We start from the raw sequence: 16,971 nt of genomic DNA, 5'->3' as shown, positions 1-16,971 counted from the left end.
CTTCCACTTAAACACACAAAGACCTTCTTGTGAGGTCTTCAGGGATTTTTTTTTTTTGTCTTGTCCTCCATTAATTTTGAGTTAAGGACAAAGTGTGGAAATGCAATCTGGAGCCTCTTGAGTTAATCCCCCTTGTACATGGGCTGAGCAAAAACCAGAGAAATTGTTTTTAAGCCACAGAATTGGCCTTCATTAGCTAAGGACATACAGCTTCACAGAATCCTCTGTCCTGAATTTTTTGGCTTCCTTGTATAAACTAAGGATTACAATGATAATTTTGTGAAAAGTAAAGAGAACTCTAAGGTAAGACCTTTCCAAATCCCTTCCAAATACCTACAATTGCTCAGTCTCTTCGCTCTGTGGATGTTGGCGTCCTTTCTCTCCAGGCATGGAATAGGAGGTTGTAGCTACTGACAAGTTTCCTTTCCTGTGGGGGAAGCACGGGTAGTAAGAGTTGCAGCTATGCACGGAGGCATGGCTCACTGGGAAGTTCAACAAACAGTGAAAGGCAGCGTGGCCACCATTGTCCTTGAGTGAGCCTCTGCCCCACTGCTACCGCGTTAGCTCAGGAACTAAGTGAGCCTTCCTCATATTACACTCATTGTTTGAAGTAGACTATTAAAGTGCATAGAGGACTTTTGAAATTTCCTCTTGAATACCGATGCAAGAAACACATGTGGCAGAAGTGAGGGACAGCATGAGATTGAATTTCTCAGGGCTGTTCTGTCACAGGACTCTGCGTGCCAGCTCAGAACTGAGAGAACTTTAAGAAGAAAGTGGCCTGAGCTATGAGCACTTCTGTGCAGTTTTTAACCCAAATTTAGAATTTTAATATTCTTCTTTGTTTTAGAAATCCCTTTGGACAAAGAGATAATTGTATTCTCTACACTGCAAACAGATGATTCTTCCTTTAGCATAAATGTGATGATGGTCTATTTCTGCTTCATAAAACTCAGTGGCTCCTCAAGGCATTGAAGACTCTTCAACCTGGCCACTTCTTCCCTTTCTAGCCTCATCCCAACACCTACCTCTCATTATATGGATGTCAGACACACTCAAATTTTATGCCCAACACTTTACTTGCAGTGGATTATTTAATCCTCACAAAAATATTTTCAAGTAGCTACCATTTACCTATATGATTAGAATATTAAATAGCAACAAGTTTAGATGATTTTCCAAACATCACAAGAAGGCTGACATTTCTTGTGGGTCTGCTGGATCTTCTCATACTGTATTATTTCTACATTAACTGACAGATAAGCCACCATGGGGGAGACTTCCAGAATGGTGGTGTAAAGATTTATATGAATCTGTTCATCCACAAAAGCAAATGAAAATGCTATCAAAATGCATCAAAATCAAGTTATCTCAGAGTTAGCCACAGGCTTGAAAAAATTTGAGGGGTGATTACTCATGAAAATCTGCTGCTCTTTTCTAAGAACAGGGGCAGTCTATGGTTCTATAGCTTGACTTCCTCCCATATCCCTGCCTCAGTGTCCTGAGGTCCTGAAATCTCTCCCACAAAGGAGAGGCTTGGAGCTCCTCATGAAGTTCATGTTCAGAGCATCATCAGTATCGGCTCTCTCAATATTTACAGGACACTGTGCAGAGGATCATAGGGTAAGGGAGGGGAAACTGAACGGGAGGTCATCAGAAAGGAGAAAAACCATGAGTGACTCTTAACTCTAGGAAATAAACTGAAGGTTGATGGAGGAGAGGTGGGTAGGAGGATGGGTCAGTTTGGCGATGGGCATTAAGGAGAACATGTGATATCATGAGCACTGGATGTTATACCTAACTGATAAATTATTGAACTCTACATCTGAAACTAAGTATGTACTTTATGTTGGCTAATGGAATTTAAATTAAAAAATGATTGGGGTACTGAAAAAAATATTTAAAGGACACTGATGTTGTTGTACCTCATGTAACCTGTGATACCAGTTACAAACAGAGGTCTAATAAAAAATTTAAAAGAAAAATCTTGGAAAAAAATGTACCCATAAGGGGGCATTGTAAAGCTCTGACATTGTGGGGAATCTAGAAGGCCATGAGCTGAGCACTGTGCATACATAAGACAGATCGGAGAGGACCCTTGTGGCCAACTTTAGGGTTTTGTGCAAGTAGGAATGAAGGATAAGCCAGAGTTGTAAATTGAATGCCTAAGGCATGCTCTAACATGCTCAGAGTCCTCAAGGCTAAGCATGGTAAACTTACTGGTTCAAGACATTTCGGGACACCTCTGACCTATCTTTAGCTGACACCAAGCTAACTGAGCAGAGATTCAGTCACCACACAAAACAGGGAATACAGGCTGTAGAATTGGTCCAGGAAAATGAGTAAGGCAAGCTAGCTGCAGTGGATAAAAGAAAAGAAACAAATATAGCAATAACATCAAATCCTGTGGGAGAGGGGAAAATCTGATCTCCAGAGTCATCATATCATGTAACCTAAATAGTCCAGTTATGAACAAGGAATTATGATTATGAAACATGCAAATAAGCTGAAGGCAGAAACTATCTCTGCAGGGTCCACCTTTGGACTGATAAGAAAATGACACGAAATGACCAATTATACATATGTTCTAAGAATGAGAGGAACTGTGTCCAAATAATTAAAGGAGAGTATGATGATGATGTCTCACCAAATTAAAACTATCATTAAAGGGATCAAAACTATAAAGAAGAATCAACTGTAAGTTCTGCATTTGAAAAGAACTTTATAGTAAGGAAAAACTCACAAGAGGTGTGCTCTGACAGATCTGAGCTGACAGAAGAATCAATGAACTTGAAAGTAGGTCAATTGAAATGATATCTTCTGATCTAGCAAAAGTAGGGGAGAAATACAGACAGAGCTTTAGAAACCTTTGGGACACCACCAAACATGCTAACATATAATAAGAGTCCCCAAAGAAAAGAGAATGCTCCAGAAAGTATATTTCAAGAAATTGAGATTTTTAATAAAAAAAAAATATATATTAGCCTACACTGTACCTACAAAGCTCAAAAAACTCAAAATAGAGTAACTTCAAAGAGATCTACACTTAGACACATCATAGTAAACTTCTTGAAAGAAAAACACAAAGTGAGGGATGCCTAGGTGGCTCAGTCAGTCAGGCATCCGCCTTTGGCTCACGTGATCCAGGGCCCTGGAATTGAGTCCCGCATTGGGCTCCCTGCTCAGTGGGGAGTCTGCTTCTCCCTCTGCCCACCACTCACCCTGCTTATGCTTTCTTTCTCTCTCTTTCTCTGACAAATAAATAAATAAAATCCTTAAAACAAAAAGAAAAATACAAAAAGAGAGCCTTGGAAACAGCAAAAGAAAAATACTTCACTGTGTACAATGGGTTTCCAATAAGATAAATAACTGACTTCTTATCAGAAACCATGGGGGCCAAAGGGTAGTGTGATGACATGTACAAAAGGCTTGAAAAAAAAAAAGAAAACCAAGAATTCTCTATCAGCAAAAGTATCTTTCAGAAATGAAAGAAATCAAGTGATTCTCAGAAAAACAAACTAAAGAATTTGCCTCCAATAAACCTGCCGCATGAGAAATATCAGCATCTTTCAGACTGAAAAAAATGGACGCTAGAGGTTAATTCAGATGCATAAAAAGAAATAAAGTGCACCAGGAAAAGTAATTTTATAGGTAAATAAATATATCTTCCAAGTGCAAAACAGGCAAAGATGTGAAGAAAGTGGAAACATCATACTCTGCTGGTGGAAAGGCAAAACCATACAGCCACTTTGGAAACCAGCTTGACTGTTCTACAAGATGAGGAACTAAGCATAGACCCACCGCATGACCCAATAACTCCACTCTTAGGTATCTGTTCAAGAGAGACGAAAGCATACTTCCACCCAAAACCATGTAAATAAGTTTTCACGACTTTGTTCATGTGATCAGAAAGTGAGAGACAACCCAAACCTGAATCGACTGATTCACAGATAAACAAAAGGGGTGTATTGCCACAAAGGGATATTATGTATCCATAAAAAGGAATTGAGTACTCATACATGCTACAATGTGAACTGTGAAAACATTAAGTTCTAGAGAAGAAGCGGCAAGCGGCAGGGCAGATATCGTATCCAAAGTTGGTACATGTGTAGAGACAGTAAACCTGTGCTTGCCTGGAGATGGGTTTGGGAAGGCAGGAAGAGACTCCAAACGGTCCTGATTTTCTTATCGGGGTGATGAGCGTGTTCTCAAAAATAGGTCATAGCAGGGTGACTAGGTGGCTCATTCAGTTCAGTGACTGACTCTTGAGTTCAGCTCAGGTCATGATCTCAGGGTCCTGAGGCTGATCCCCAAGTTGGGCTCTGTGCTGGGCAAGGGGCCTGCTCGCAGTTCTCTCCCTCTCCTTTCCCTCTACCCCTCCCCCCAGTCGCACTCCCTCTCTCTGTCTAAAATAAAGAAATAAATAAAAATAAAAACAGGTTACGGTGATGGCTGGATGACTGTGAATACACATAAGCCAAGAAATTGTGTACTTGACTGGGTGGATTTTACATGTGAATGAATTAAATGTTAGCAAAGCTATTGAAACACACACATACACACACGCACACACACATCATTTGGAGGCACTCAGGTTTTGACAGGCAGCGGTAAATTGCCAGTTTTCAGTAACTTCCGTTAAGTGCCTCACCAAGACCCTGTGAAATAGTTGCTGCTGTTAATGGAAGAGAGCTCCAAATCCCGGGGGTCAGAAGGAGGGGGGATGTGAGTTTTCAGTCAGTCTGATGAAGTCACCCTCCCAAAGGTCCTAACCTCTGTTTTCCCTTATGTGTGAAAAGCATCCCCGCAAACATCCTCCTTGGAATCACTTGTAATAAATAGCATAGTTCTGCTGAGACCATGTCTGCTTCTGGGTGATCCAAGTCGTTTAGAGATTCTGCATCACACAGTCGACCCAAAGCCCAGGGACTCTTGGGCATAAGTTGGCTGTGAGGGGCTCCCATCTCTTGCTGCTTTCAGATTTAGAAGGTTTAACATCCGACTGGTACAGTGGGGAAACATACATCTAATATATCTTCTTCTTTTTTTTTTTTTTTCCAAAGAGAAAAACTGGTATCTGAAGAGGTCATTTTTTCACCCTGGTCCCTGAGATTTCCTTATTACGAGAGTTCAGAGCAAGTTGCAAAGCTGAAAGGACTAGAAAGAAAAAATTTTGACTGTCCTTTATTTAACTTCAGTGTGGCCAGTGCTGCCTCCCTTTTAACTCTATTTTTAATGCCTGTGATTGTCCCAAAGTGACCTTTCAGGGGGCTGATAGGTTCTAGAGCAGAAGGAGCAGAAGCCGTAGAAACCACATTAGAGGGTGGGCTCGGTGGTCATACCCACCCCTGGTCAGGCATCATGTACGTTTCTCCGAGCCTGCGCTAAGCAATCTCGCAAAGAATTGGATTAAGAAGCCAGTTAAGTCTGGGGGAGGCGGGGATGGGGCTTGGTGGTGCAGTTTGTTAAGCTTTTACTCTTGGTTTCAGCTCAGGTCATGATCTCAGGGTTGTGAGATAGAGCCCCGCATTCTGCTCTGTTCTCTCCATGGAGTCAGCCTGAGATCCTCCCTCTCCCTCTGCCTCTCTCCCTCTGCCCCTCCCTCCTTCATGCTCTCTCTCTCAGCTCAATCAATCAATCAACCTTTTAAAAAAAGAACATAGTAAGTTTTTTCTTAGAAGCCAAGAGCAAATACTATGTACAACACAGAACTTCCTAAATACTCATCCAAATTTAGTCCCGACAGCTGACCTCAAGACAGCCCCCCATGGAGATGGCCAAAGGAACCAGGTGCCAGTGGACCCCGTTTAGCTATTCTGGAAGCAGAGATGTTAGATCCTTGAGTGGGGGCCTCCGTGGATGCAAATGTCCTTCATGAGATGAGATACTGTGTTGTGTCTGATGTATGGCTGCGTGTCGAGGAGAAGGACCTCACTGGATGGTGGAGTGTAGGTATGACTCGCTGTTCTTCCCTCATGGTTTGGATTCTGTGTAAGACCAGGACTAAAATGGACCACCCACTGCAAATCACGACTCATGCTGGGGCAATTGCCTGGGATCAATACTTTAGAAGTTTATTTCAGAAGCTTGATCTATCACGTTTCTCTCTTGGCTCTTCACTATTTCCCTGGGGAAGTGGGCAAAAGTGTCTTATTTTCAATGTCCGCAGGTGGATGGGACTTGAGGGAATGTGCCAACAGAGGTGTGACTTGTCCTTTGCTCACTTGGCGTCCCCTTGGGCAGAACGCTGTGCCCCCTCTCTCTCTAAGGCAGGATACCGCTGCTACAGGAGCTCCTTCCTTCCGAAAAATCCTATTCCAAGGCAGAGTGAGTCCTCTAGTTTCCTCGCTCCACATTCACGCACCGAGAGATGGATAAGCACACATCGAGAACTTGCTCACACTCATTTTCCCACTCTATCCGGGGCTGTGGAGTCTGGCCAGCTCAAGGAACGGAAGGAGACTGTTGTAGATGTCTCCAAGAAGACTGCAGTCTTGCCACAGAGGGACAGCTTTCCTCTCTGAACTAGACAAAGTCACGGTAAAAAGATGAAGGAGAGACAGACGGACTTGCTTTTCCCAGGACACGGCATGGTCGTGGAGGTCACGTCAAATCTTTTGTCTTCTCAATCCCGTTGAATGTAAAGTCCTTGTTGTCAATATTCTTGGGATATTTTTGTCTCTTTCAGTTTCTACGCAGGCATCTCAACAACTGGGAAAGCCAGAGTGAGAACTGCAAGTGAGATGTCATTGACAACAGAGAATCAAGACGTATTGTTCTACAGGAATCCTGCGTTTCAATCAGCTACATTTTGACTTGTATGAAAGCCAGGGCACTGGTTAATTTCCAGCAGCAGATAACGATCTTGATCAGGGAAAAACAGAATCTGATTCTTGAAAATCGTGGGTGAGGGGAAATTGCATAAAAGACCTGACATCTCCTTCACTAGTGTTGTATCTATTTCTATGGAAACATTAGAAAGAGCAAAAACTTTCAGTAACTTTCAGTGGGAAAGGTGCCTTCTATTCTATCATCTTTTCCAAGAGTGTTCTTTAATTCACAGTAGTAAGCAGGCAAATGGAACTCTGTAGGTTAATATTTTAGATGATGATTTTCTTGTAGGGACCATTTTTTTTCCCTAGTGAATGGCCATAATTTGGATGCTCTCTTTCCTTCCAGGCAGCAATCATAATTACATGGTCACAGGAGGAAAGAGCAGAAGTTATGACCTAATGCCAATCAAACCAGGATGGTGTCCAAAGAGCAAGTTATGAAGTCAGCTGCCAAATAATAAAAGTCTATGGCAACTCAAATGTGCCACAAAGTATATCGTGACCCAAAATGGAGCTGGGAAAAGGGATAAAACAGAGGAAATCGCCTATAAAGTACATGAATTCATGGAGGTAGTAGTTGCTGGTATCATTCCAGGCTGGAGAAATAGAAGGTTAGGATCCAAGTTGGTCTTGGGGTACTCATCAAGATGAGTTATAAAGAATGCTGAGTCATGGCGGGGGCAGCTATGGTGTTGGACAGGGGTCTCCGAAGTGAGGGTCATGCAGGAACATCAGCTGAGTAACAGAAATAAAATATAAGGGCTTCTCTTTATGATCACTTCTTTCTGAACTTTCTTTTCAAACCTGTGTATTGTTTTATTTTGTTAAGCAACCTTACTGAAGTATAGTTAGAATAAATATATCTTATTTAAAATGGTCTTTTATTATTTTATTTTATTTTATTTATTTAATTTTATTTTTTTAAGTAGGCTGCACACCCAGTATGGAGTCCACCCAACATGGACTCGAACTCACTACCATGAGATCAAGACCCGAGCTGAGATCAACAGTTGAACGCTTAACCCACTGAGCCACCCAGGGGCCCCTAAAATAGTCTATTTTAAATATACACACAGGTCAATGAGTTTTAAGAAATACATGAGTCACAAGAATGACTGAGATACAGAATATTTCCCTCCCTCCTGGGTTCCTTCCAGTCAATGCACACCCCTCCAAGATCCAACTAATCACTATTCTGTTCCCTGGCACCAACAGATGAGATTTGCCATCCTAATTTCACGCAAGAGGAATCAACGTGCACTCCGTTACTTCTGACTTCTTTCCTTAACATAATCTTTGAGATTCATCCAGGCTGTGTATCAGTAGCTTATTTTTTTAGTGTTGGATAGTACTCAACTGACTCACATTCAAGTGCAAATGAAATATAGATACAGTATTGGAGCTATCTTTGGAGACGATATCTGATTCTATCATATGTATCGAAATCTGCCTATCCATTCACCCATCAAGGGACATTTGGGTGTTTACAGTTTGGGGCTGTTGTGAATAAAGTATAGGGTTTTATATATTTTTGTTTCCCCTGACTATATACCTAGAGAGGAATGGCTTGGTCATATGTTAAGCATTTGTTTAATTTTTTTTTTTTTTTTTTTTTTTTTGCTTTTTGAAATTGTCAGACTGTTTACTGAAATGGTCATGGAGCTGTACCTGTCCACTAGCAATGCATGAGAGTTCCGGTTGTCTCACATCCTCACCAGCACATAACATTGCAATAACTTCTATAGTCATACGGGTGAATGTGGAATCTCCTTGTGGTTGCATCTGAATTATTGAGGACCCATAATATTGAGCCTCCTTTCATGTGTTTATTGGAGATTTGTATATATATTGTGTGAAGTTCCTGTTCAAATTTTCGCCTATATTTTATTAGAATTATGATGGAATTGTAGGAGTTATTTTTTTAAAATCAGTTATAGACATTGCAAATATTTTCCCTTTGTCTGGTTTTCATCTTTTTCTTTAAAAGTGTCTTGAAGAGTGAAATTTTTAAATTTTGATAAAACTTAAACTTTTTTTTTCTTTTGTGGTTTATGCTTTTTTGGAAACTATGTAAAAAACATTTGTCTAAACCAAGGTCACAAATAATTTCTAACTCATTAGTGGCTACTTGGAGCGCTTACTCATGAAGAAGTGGGTGGCATAATATTTTGGAAGTGGTTGGTTATATTTATTTCAAAGAACTCCTCACTGGGAGAAGTGGCCACGTGGCTTAAATTTTCACCCACCCAGTGACATCTCTTGATGGAGAATTTTTAAAATTTTAATGAAGTATAATTTATTAATATTTTACTACAAATCTTCATTTTTCTATTTGTGAAATCTACCCAAGATCATATAGATATTCATTTTTTTGTTATCCTGTGTTTAACTATACTATGTTTCTTATGTAGATCTCTGAATTACCTGGTACTCAGTTTTCTGTAAGATATGATCTGGGGTGAAGTTTTTTCTTTTTTATTTTTTAAAGATTTATTTATTTATTTGAGAGGGGGAAGGGGCAGAGACAATCTCAAGCAGACCCCCTACTAAGTGCGGAGCCTGACGTGGGGCTCAATCTCACAACCCTGAGATTATGACCTGAGCCAAAATCAAGAGTCAGAGGCTCAATCGACTGAGCCACCCAGGTGCCCCTCTCCCTTTTTCTTTATTGATAGCCCATACACCCAGCACCATTTATTGAAAACACTTCCTTGGCCCTGCTCTCAACTGAGGGACAGCCCTCAGCTGTCTGTTCTGTTCCACTACAGCGTCTGTCAGACCTGCAGCCAATCCCACAGTGTCTTTATTGCATCTTTATAAGTCTTGACATTGGTAAAGTTCCCCTACCTTGTTCTTCTGTTTTGTCAAGATTGTCTTGGTTCTTCTTGGTCTTTTGCATTTCCAAGTAAACCTTACAATTAGCTTGTCTATTTCTGCAAATAGAAACCTACTGATATTTTGGTTCGGATTGTCTGTAATTTCGTAAATTAGTTTGGGAAAAGGTGAATAGAGGTCTTGTGTAATTGTGTTTGTACTCACTATTAGATATTCAATATTTTTGTTTTAATAAAGGGCGCATTTTAAGTTTATTTCTGTCAGGATACATAAGTACAGTTAGGTTTGCATGTTAAACTTATATCTTGCAGTCTTGCTCTGCTCACACATTAATTCCAAAATTACTATCCTGTCATCCGTGCTAATGAGAGATTTACTTAATTATTTCCAGTTTTCCTACATTTGCATGATTCTCTTTCCTACCACTATGACAAGTATCTGAAACACTACGTTGAAGACAATCAGTGATAGTGCGTGTCTACGCTTCATCCCTAATCTCAAAAGGCAAGTTTTCAACATCTTGTCCGTACACTTACTACAGATATGTTTGGTCTATACCCTCCCTTACATTAAGGAAGTTTACTTCTACTATTAATTTGCCAACTGATTTTTTAGCCTTAATGAACGTTATATTGGTACGGTGCAATGTGGTATGAGATGGTATAGGGCAGCGGGGTGTGGTGTGTTTCTCTATGGCAAGATGTGGTAGGGTATGGTAGGGTGTGGTACAGTGTGATGTAGGGTGTTAAAAATGGCATCCTTGTGAGCATACCATAATGTAGACTTTGTCAAGCCACTATGTTGTACAACTAGAACAAATGTAATCCTGGGTATCAATGGCACTTCAATAATAATAATAAAAAAGTTGGCATCCCTGATGAACTGTATCAAACACTGAAGTCAGAGATCACTGAGCTGATACAAACACTTCTAAGAGTAGAAAACCAGAAACTAGAAACTCTTCTCAACTGGTTTTATGGGATTAGGTATGCTTCATACCAAAACCCAACAAGTGAGAACAACATTGGGACAATATCACGCATGAAGATAATGGCAAAATTGATACAGAAAGTATCACAAGTCAAGCCAATCACTAAATAACGGTGGTACTTAAGGTAATGCTGTTATTAATGTTGTAAGTAGGATGCCCTGTCGTCCTGGTAACTTTTTCCTTCTGTAATCTCCTCTTCAGTGATGTCCTCCACACATGCTCTGGCTGTTTGTGGAGCTGCCAGTAGCCTCCTGTGACAGGGACAGGATCCTTATCGTATGTTGTGTCCCTGCAGTCCGTGGCACTGAACCACGTGGCTTGGATAACTACAACCCCCACCACATGTGAGCTCCACTCCAGAAGGAACCCTGGCACCTTCATGTTCACCCTGCAAGTACCCAACAGGGCCTGGAACTGGGTAAAGTCAACAAAACAAAACAAGACAGTCAACCAAAAAAACAAAATCATAAATAAACAAAAATTAAAGTATAGAAATGAGGTTGCCTTAAAAATTGCTTCAGTCATTCCAAATGAGTCACTTTCTGCCAGTTATTTCCTGAAGGTAGAAGACGATTTCCGCCTGTACCTGTTGCCTCCAGTGGTGTGCAGGCACTGGGCGTCCTCAAGGTACCAAGTATATTTTCTGGAGACTTCCAGGGGGAAGAAACTATGCAATGTTCTGTGCAATTATGGAAAAATCCCTCTCTTCTCTACTCCTTCCTTCATCTCATTTGATGTGATGTTAGATCTTTCCATGTTGGCCCTGGAACAGATGCTCTGGTCCTTATGTCCTCTAGAGGATTTGAGGGAAAGACCTCTTAGATTTTGCCCGGAGCCCTCTCCTCAGGCAACACACCTGTGCTCTTGGGTGTGTGGACCAGAGATAAAAGTAAATGACAATGAGTTGTGTGTCTACTCTTTCCTCTGTCTGTGGTCCAGTTTTGTCTGCCTGAGAGCTTTAAAAATCCAGACTGAGTCACTATACGTTGTAAAACTTATTACTGATTCTTTACACATACCCCACAGTCACCCTGGCTCTGTCTGCTTTCATCCCATCTTGCCCTCTTACTTAGGTTCTAAAGCACCAGAATCCCAGTTCTGGAATGTGGTACTTCCCTCCACTCTCCTCTCACAGACAGACATAAACACATGCACGCTTTAGTGTTGTCTGTGAATGTGGCCAGTCCCCATGGAATGAACCTCCAAGGGACATGTTGCTTTTTGCATTCTGGACACTACTGAACCTGTTAACAAAGATTCTGCTTACTTTCTGAGTCCTAGAAACATTCTTCCGTGAAGCATTTTGAGCCTGACAAGAATAAAACCAAAGACTGATTAGAAAAATAGATACAAGGGTGGACCTGTCTGTCATCATCTGTTTTTTTGTTTGTTTGTTTGTTTTTGTTTTTTATTAAGATCACATTTATTTATTTGACATAGAGAGACACAGCGAGAGAGGGAACATAAGCAGTAGGGGTGAGAGAGGGAGAAGCAGGCTCCTCGCCGAGCAGGGAGCCTGATGCGGGACTCCATTCCAGGACACTGGGACCATGACCCGAACTGAAGGCAGACACTGAATCACTGAGCCACCCGAGTGCCCCTGTCATCTGCTTATTTAACATGTTTATAGGTGGATCATATTTCCTGTATTTGGAACAAATGTTTGGGTTTAAATTATGTTGTTCAAAATATTAACTATCTGCTTTTATAAACAAATGTCTTATTATTCATGAATTTGAATAGTGAACTCTCAAAAGCCCTGTCTACGTCAGAATGTCCCACGAAATAGCCCAAAGCACGTAAGTGTCCTATCGAGCAGGACAGGTGTGTGGCTGGACCAGATGCACCAGCATTAGCCAGGACTGCTCTAGACCTACTGCTCAGGGTCCCCTGGGTTGAGACCCAAGAATCTGTTTTAATGAGCTTTCCAGGTACAGTGAGGCATGCAAGTTTGAGAATCACTTCTCTCAGAGGTGAATGATGATTACGCTGTGTTATTCAGGGTGTTCAGGTCAGAGTATCCATACCCTCTTAAAAATTTTACATCCTCTTCTCTGGGCTCTCACCCAGATCACCTCTTCACAAACAAGGTAAAACACACCACCAAGCCTCTTGCTTAAATCCAGCCAATCTCTAGCATGTTCTTCCAATCCAGCTGGAGTTTGCTTATGCACTTTGTGGTCGGGGGGAGACACCCCCCCCCACCGACACCCCCTCTCACACCCTGGAGCTGAGGAAGTCGTTTGAGACCTCATCCGTGAAACACTGATGACATTCCACCACATTGTTTTCATGATGTTAACAAAAAAGCATTCCAATAAAATGCTGACGCATGCTAACTCGCTAGCTGGTGGCCATAAGAGGCAAACAGGAAGTGATGAAGCTTTGAAATCCAGATTTCCACATTTTTTTAGGTGGTGACTGAATACACAGGCACTGCCCAGAGCCTGGCACAGAGTGTGCGATGAATGGAACGTGACCACCATGGCTTAGCTGCCTCATGAGAAATCCTCTGGAAAGCAGACTGGTTGTGAGCAGGCTGACTGCTGACTGTCACCCGTTTCCTTCCCTGGAACTGAACAAGCCGCGCTTCCTCTAATCTACTGAATTAATTTCCCTGTCTCCTTCATTTCATCCATCTTCCAGTTCCCTACTTGGCGTTAAACATCGCTAGCACCAGCATGGCCTTCTGAGCTTCAAGTTTTCTCCTTGTCCGGAAAGGTAACCCCCAGTGTCTGGGAGCAGAAATGCATTTGGAAATGGCTGTTGTTCTCTTAATAAACTTCTCTCCCAGCTCGGCTGAGAGTTCTTTTTCCTTCATGTCGTCTGCCATTTCTAGTGTGAAGATCCATCTCCTTGGCAGAAAAGACAGAAACCAAGTAGGATATTGAGCAGTTTTGCTTTTCCCCAGTTAGTGTTGAAGCTGTGCTCAGGGTCACGTGCTGCGCTGCTGAGAAGCTGGGCGAGCTTGGGCGGGTTACTCAGACTCTCTGTGCCTTTGCAATCTCCTACGTAACACAGGCATGACAATACGCTTAGTCGCTCTATGAAGTTTAAGAAATAAAGAAAGTTAAAAGCATCTAAGACATAACAAAATCATCCTGATATAGGACCATTTACATGTAATTTCAAATATGTGACATTCTGGGTTCCCTCAGTAACTTAATTTTCCACGGATTTTTGGGAACGTGTCCGTTGATACACTGCATGGTATTGGAATATTATGTCGGAAAGGTGGTCAAGCCATATTGTATATGTGGGTTACCTTGACACCAACTGATGATAAGGCAAATTACTTACTCACAGTGCCAGTTTCCTCACCTCAGAAATGAGGTTGGGGACACTAAGAGTACAATGACCTATCCTATGGAGTTTTACAGAAACTTAGTAGCATACCGCATACAAGTATGATCAGGCAGTCTGCTATTTACAGAGAACACAGATGGCAGCATTTGGGGGGCTACAAAAATGTATTTGCAATTTTCTGAAACTATTCTTTATCCTATTGTGATTTGTAGAGTTTTTAAGGTCTTTTTTCCCGGAAGACAAGGGAATGCTTGTACGGATACTCGATTTGACACAAATGATGACAAAGACATTAGACTCCCAATATTTGCAAATTCAATGGGGGAGGGGAAGACAAAGATTTTCATAGAAATTTATGGGTTAGTTTTTCAACAGAGGAGTTGGAAGATGTACAAAGCTTTTGAATATTTATAGGAACTTGGCTGAACTTTTTATGTCTCCTATTATTAAACTATGCATTGAATATGATCATAAAACTCAATTATAATTCATATAAATGGATGTGCTACAGTTGAGAAATATATTTAAGTAACATAAAGCACAAATTCCATAATGGTAGAAGCAAGACATTAAAAATTAACATTATAAAGTATAACAAGATAGCCAAAATATTAACAACAGATACATTTAATATTTCAGGACCCACAATAATGTATCTGGGAAACAGTTGAAGGTGAAGACAAAACAGGTCAGGCCTTTGTCCATATATTTATTTTTTTTTCAAGATTTTATTTATTTATTTGACAGAGAGATCACAAGTAGGCAGAGAGGCAGGCAGAGAGAGAGGAAGGGAATCAGGCTTCCCGCTGAGCAGAGAGCCCGACGCGGGGCTCGATCCCAGGACCCTGAGATCATGACCTGAGCCGAAGGCAGAGGCCTAACCCACTGAGCCACCCAGGCGCCCCTGTATATTCATTTTTGATGGATAGAAACAGAGATGCAGGAATGATATCTTCATCTTTTTTTTTTTTAAGATTTTATTTATTGATTTGACAGACAGAAATCACAAGTAGGCAGAGAGGCAGGCAGAGAGGCAGGCAGAGAGTAGGAAGCAGGCTCCCCGAGGAGCAGAGAGCCCGATGCGGGGCTCGATCCCAGGACCCTCCTGGGATCGTGACCTGAGCTGAAGGCAGAGGCTTTAACCCACTGAGCCACCCAGGTGCCCCTGGTATCTTCATCTTATGTGTCAGGTGTTTGGAGTAAAAAGCATCTGAAAGCGATTTTCATGTTGAAGCATATAGAGAAACATAGATACGGATAAGAAGACCCAAACCAGAGAAATGTCTGGCAGGAAGGAAGTGTCTCAGTGCTTGGCTTGGGTCTGACAGGCCTGCGGGTGGACAGCTCCTTTGCAGGACGCCGGGTGCTCCCCAGGTGAGAGTTTCACGCTTAGAAGACACATTCATCTTTGTAGTTTATTGAGGTCACTTATTCCTTTCGGTGAGTGACATCTCTTTCTCAGATAAGTTGCATGGAGTGGAGTGGTTGCCAGACTTTGGGCCTCCTGTCTTGACACAGTACTACGTGGGGGTGGGATTGAAAGGAATACCATTTCGGGACATGGTAGAGGAAGGAAGTGATTGGCAAGAGTTAATACATGTTAAAGAGTTTTACTAGTTGCTAATTACCAGGATAAAAGCCTTGCATGCCTTCTCCTATTTAAATCTGCCATTGCCACCAGGAAGTGCACTCACTTAAAAATGAGGACCTGAGTCTTGGAAGGCCATTTAATGGAATGTCCCACAGGCTGAGCAAGAGGGAGTTGGGAAGGAGCTTCCCTTCTCCAAGGTTTACCTGGGGTCAGAGGGCGGAGAAGCTTTCCCTCCTTTGTCAATCTCCGATCTTCCAGGTGATTTTAAATTCAGTGTGTTTCTTCCCACAAACTCCTGAGGTTCCCATTGTAATTGCTTTGATTCCGTGGATCAATTTGAGGAAGAAAAAAAAAACAAAACAGGTTTCTTTACAATATTGAATCTCCCTTCTAGAATATTGAGTCTCTATCTTCTTTTTATTTAGGTCTTAATTATAAACTAAAGATCTGGGGTAATTGCTTTTTAAATTAAAAAAAAAAAATACCTTCCCTAGTTTATTGTCATCATTACATTAGACTTTGTGTCTTAACCGAAATTCAGATGGACATGGTTTCTCCATTCTCCATACTCCATTCAGTATCTTACTGAATACCATGGTCAAAATGTTGTTAGTATGTTCCACTTGTGCTCAGCGAGCCTTCCTCACTTTTATAGCAGACAGTACATAAACAAATGTGTCACACGTCAGGTTTCACACAGCTTTTCTGTGATTTGTTTTTATAGCAAATATCTGGTTCATCCACCACATATTTCAGTTTAAGCATTAATGTATTACACACTTGTGTTTCTTCTACAAATATCTGGGCAGCTGTTCATGCACTCCTAAGATCTGTACAACTCACCCATGAAACTTATCCGGACTAGACTATTTTGGAATAGTTTTATTTCTTTAAAGGGCATTCCTGAATTCTTCTCATTGTCTATTTAGGTTTAATAGCTCTCCAGAAAATGAGAGAATCAGGTCCCACTGAGCTCAGGGACTGGATCAATTGGGGTACTAGCCTCAATTAGGAAACACAGTACTATGGAAATGTCACTATGACCTATTGAAGTGAAACATTATTTTCTTCTGGGCTTTTTTCCTGCATTGCTCACAGTGTATTAGCCTCTATTTCTACAGCATGACAGTGCAGTAAAGGAGGAAGAGAAAGTTCTAGCTAAAGTTTTGGTAAAGGGAAGCTGCACGTGTTGCGTTAACTCTTTATTTCTTGTCATCGGATGACCTTGTCCCCGTGAAGACCATTGGTAAAGCGATGACTACACTGAATTTTTCTATGCTTTTCTGATCACCTGAATGAGACCCAGAGCACAGTTCTCATCCCATGTTTCCAGCACCTTTCTACTCGTCTACAGATCTACAGACCGCACAGCAGTCGATGTGAGATCTCCTCTTCTTGTCTTCTCTAGTTGCTCT

The sequence above is a fragment of the Martes martes genome (assembly GCF_963455335.1).
Source record: "Martes martes genome assembly, chromosome: 11".
NCBI lineage: Eukaryota > Metazoa > Chordata > Mammalia > Carnivora > Mustelidae > Martes > Martes martes.
This window is presented reverse-complemented; position numbering follows the sequence as displayed.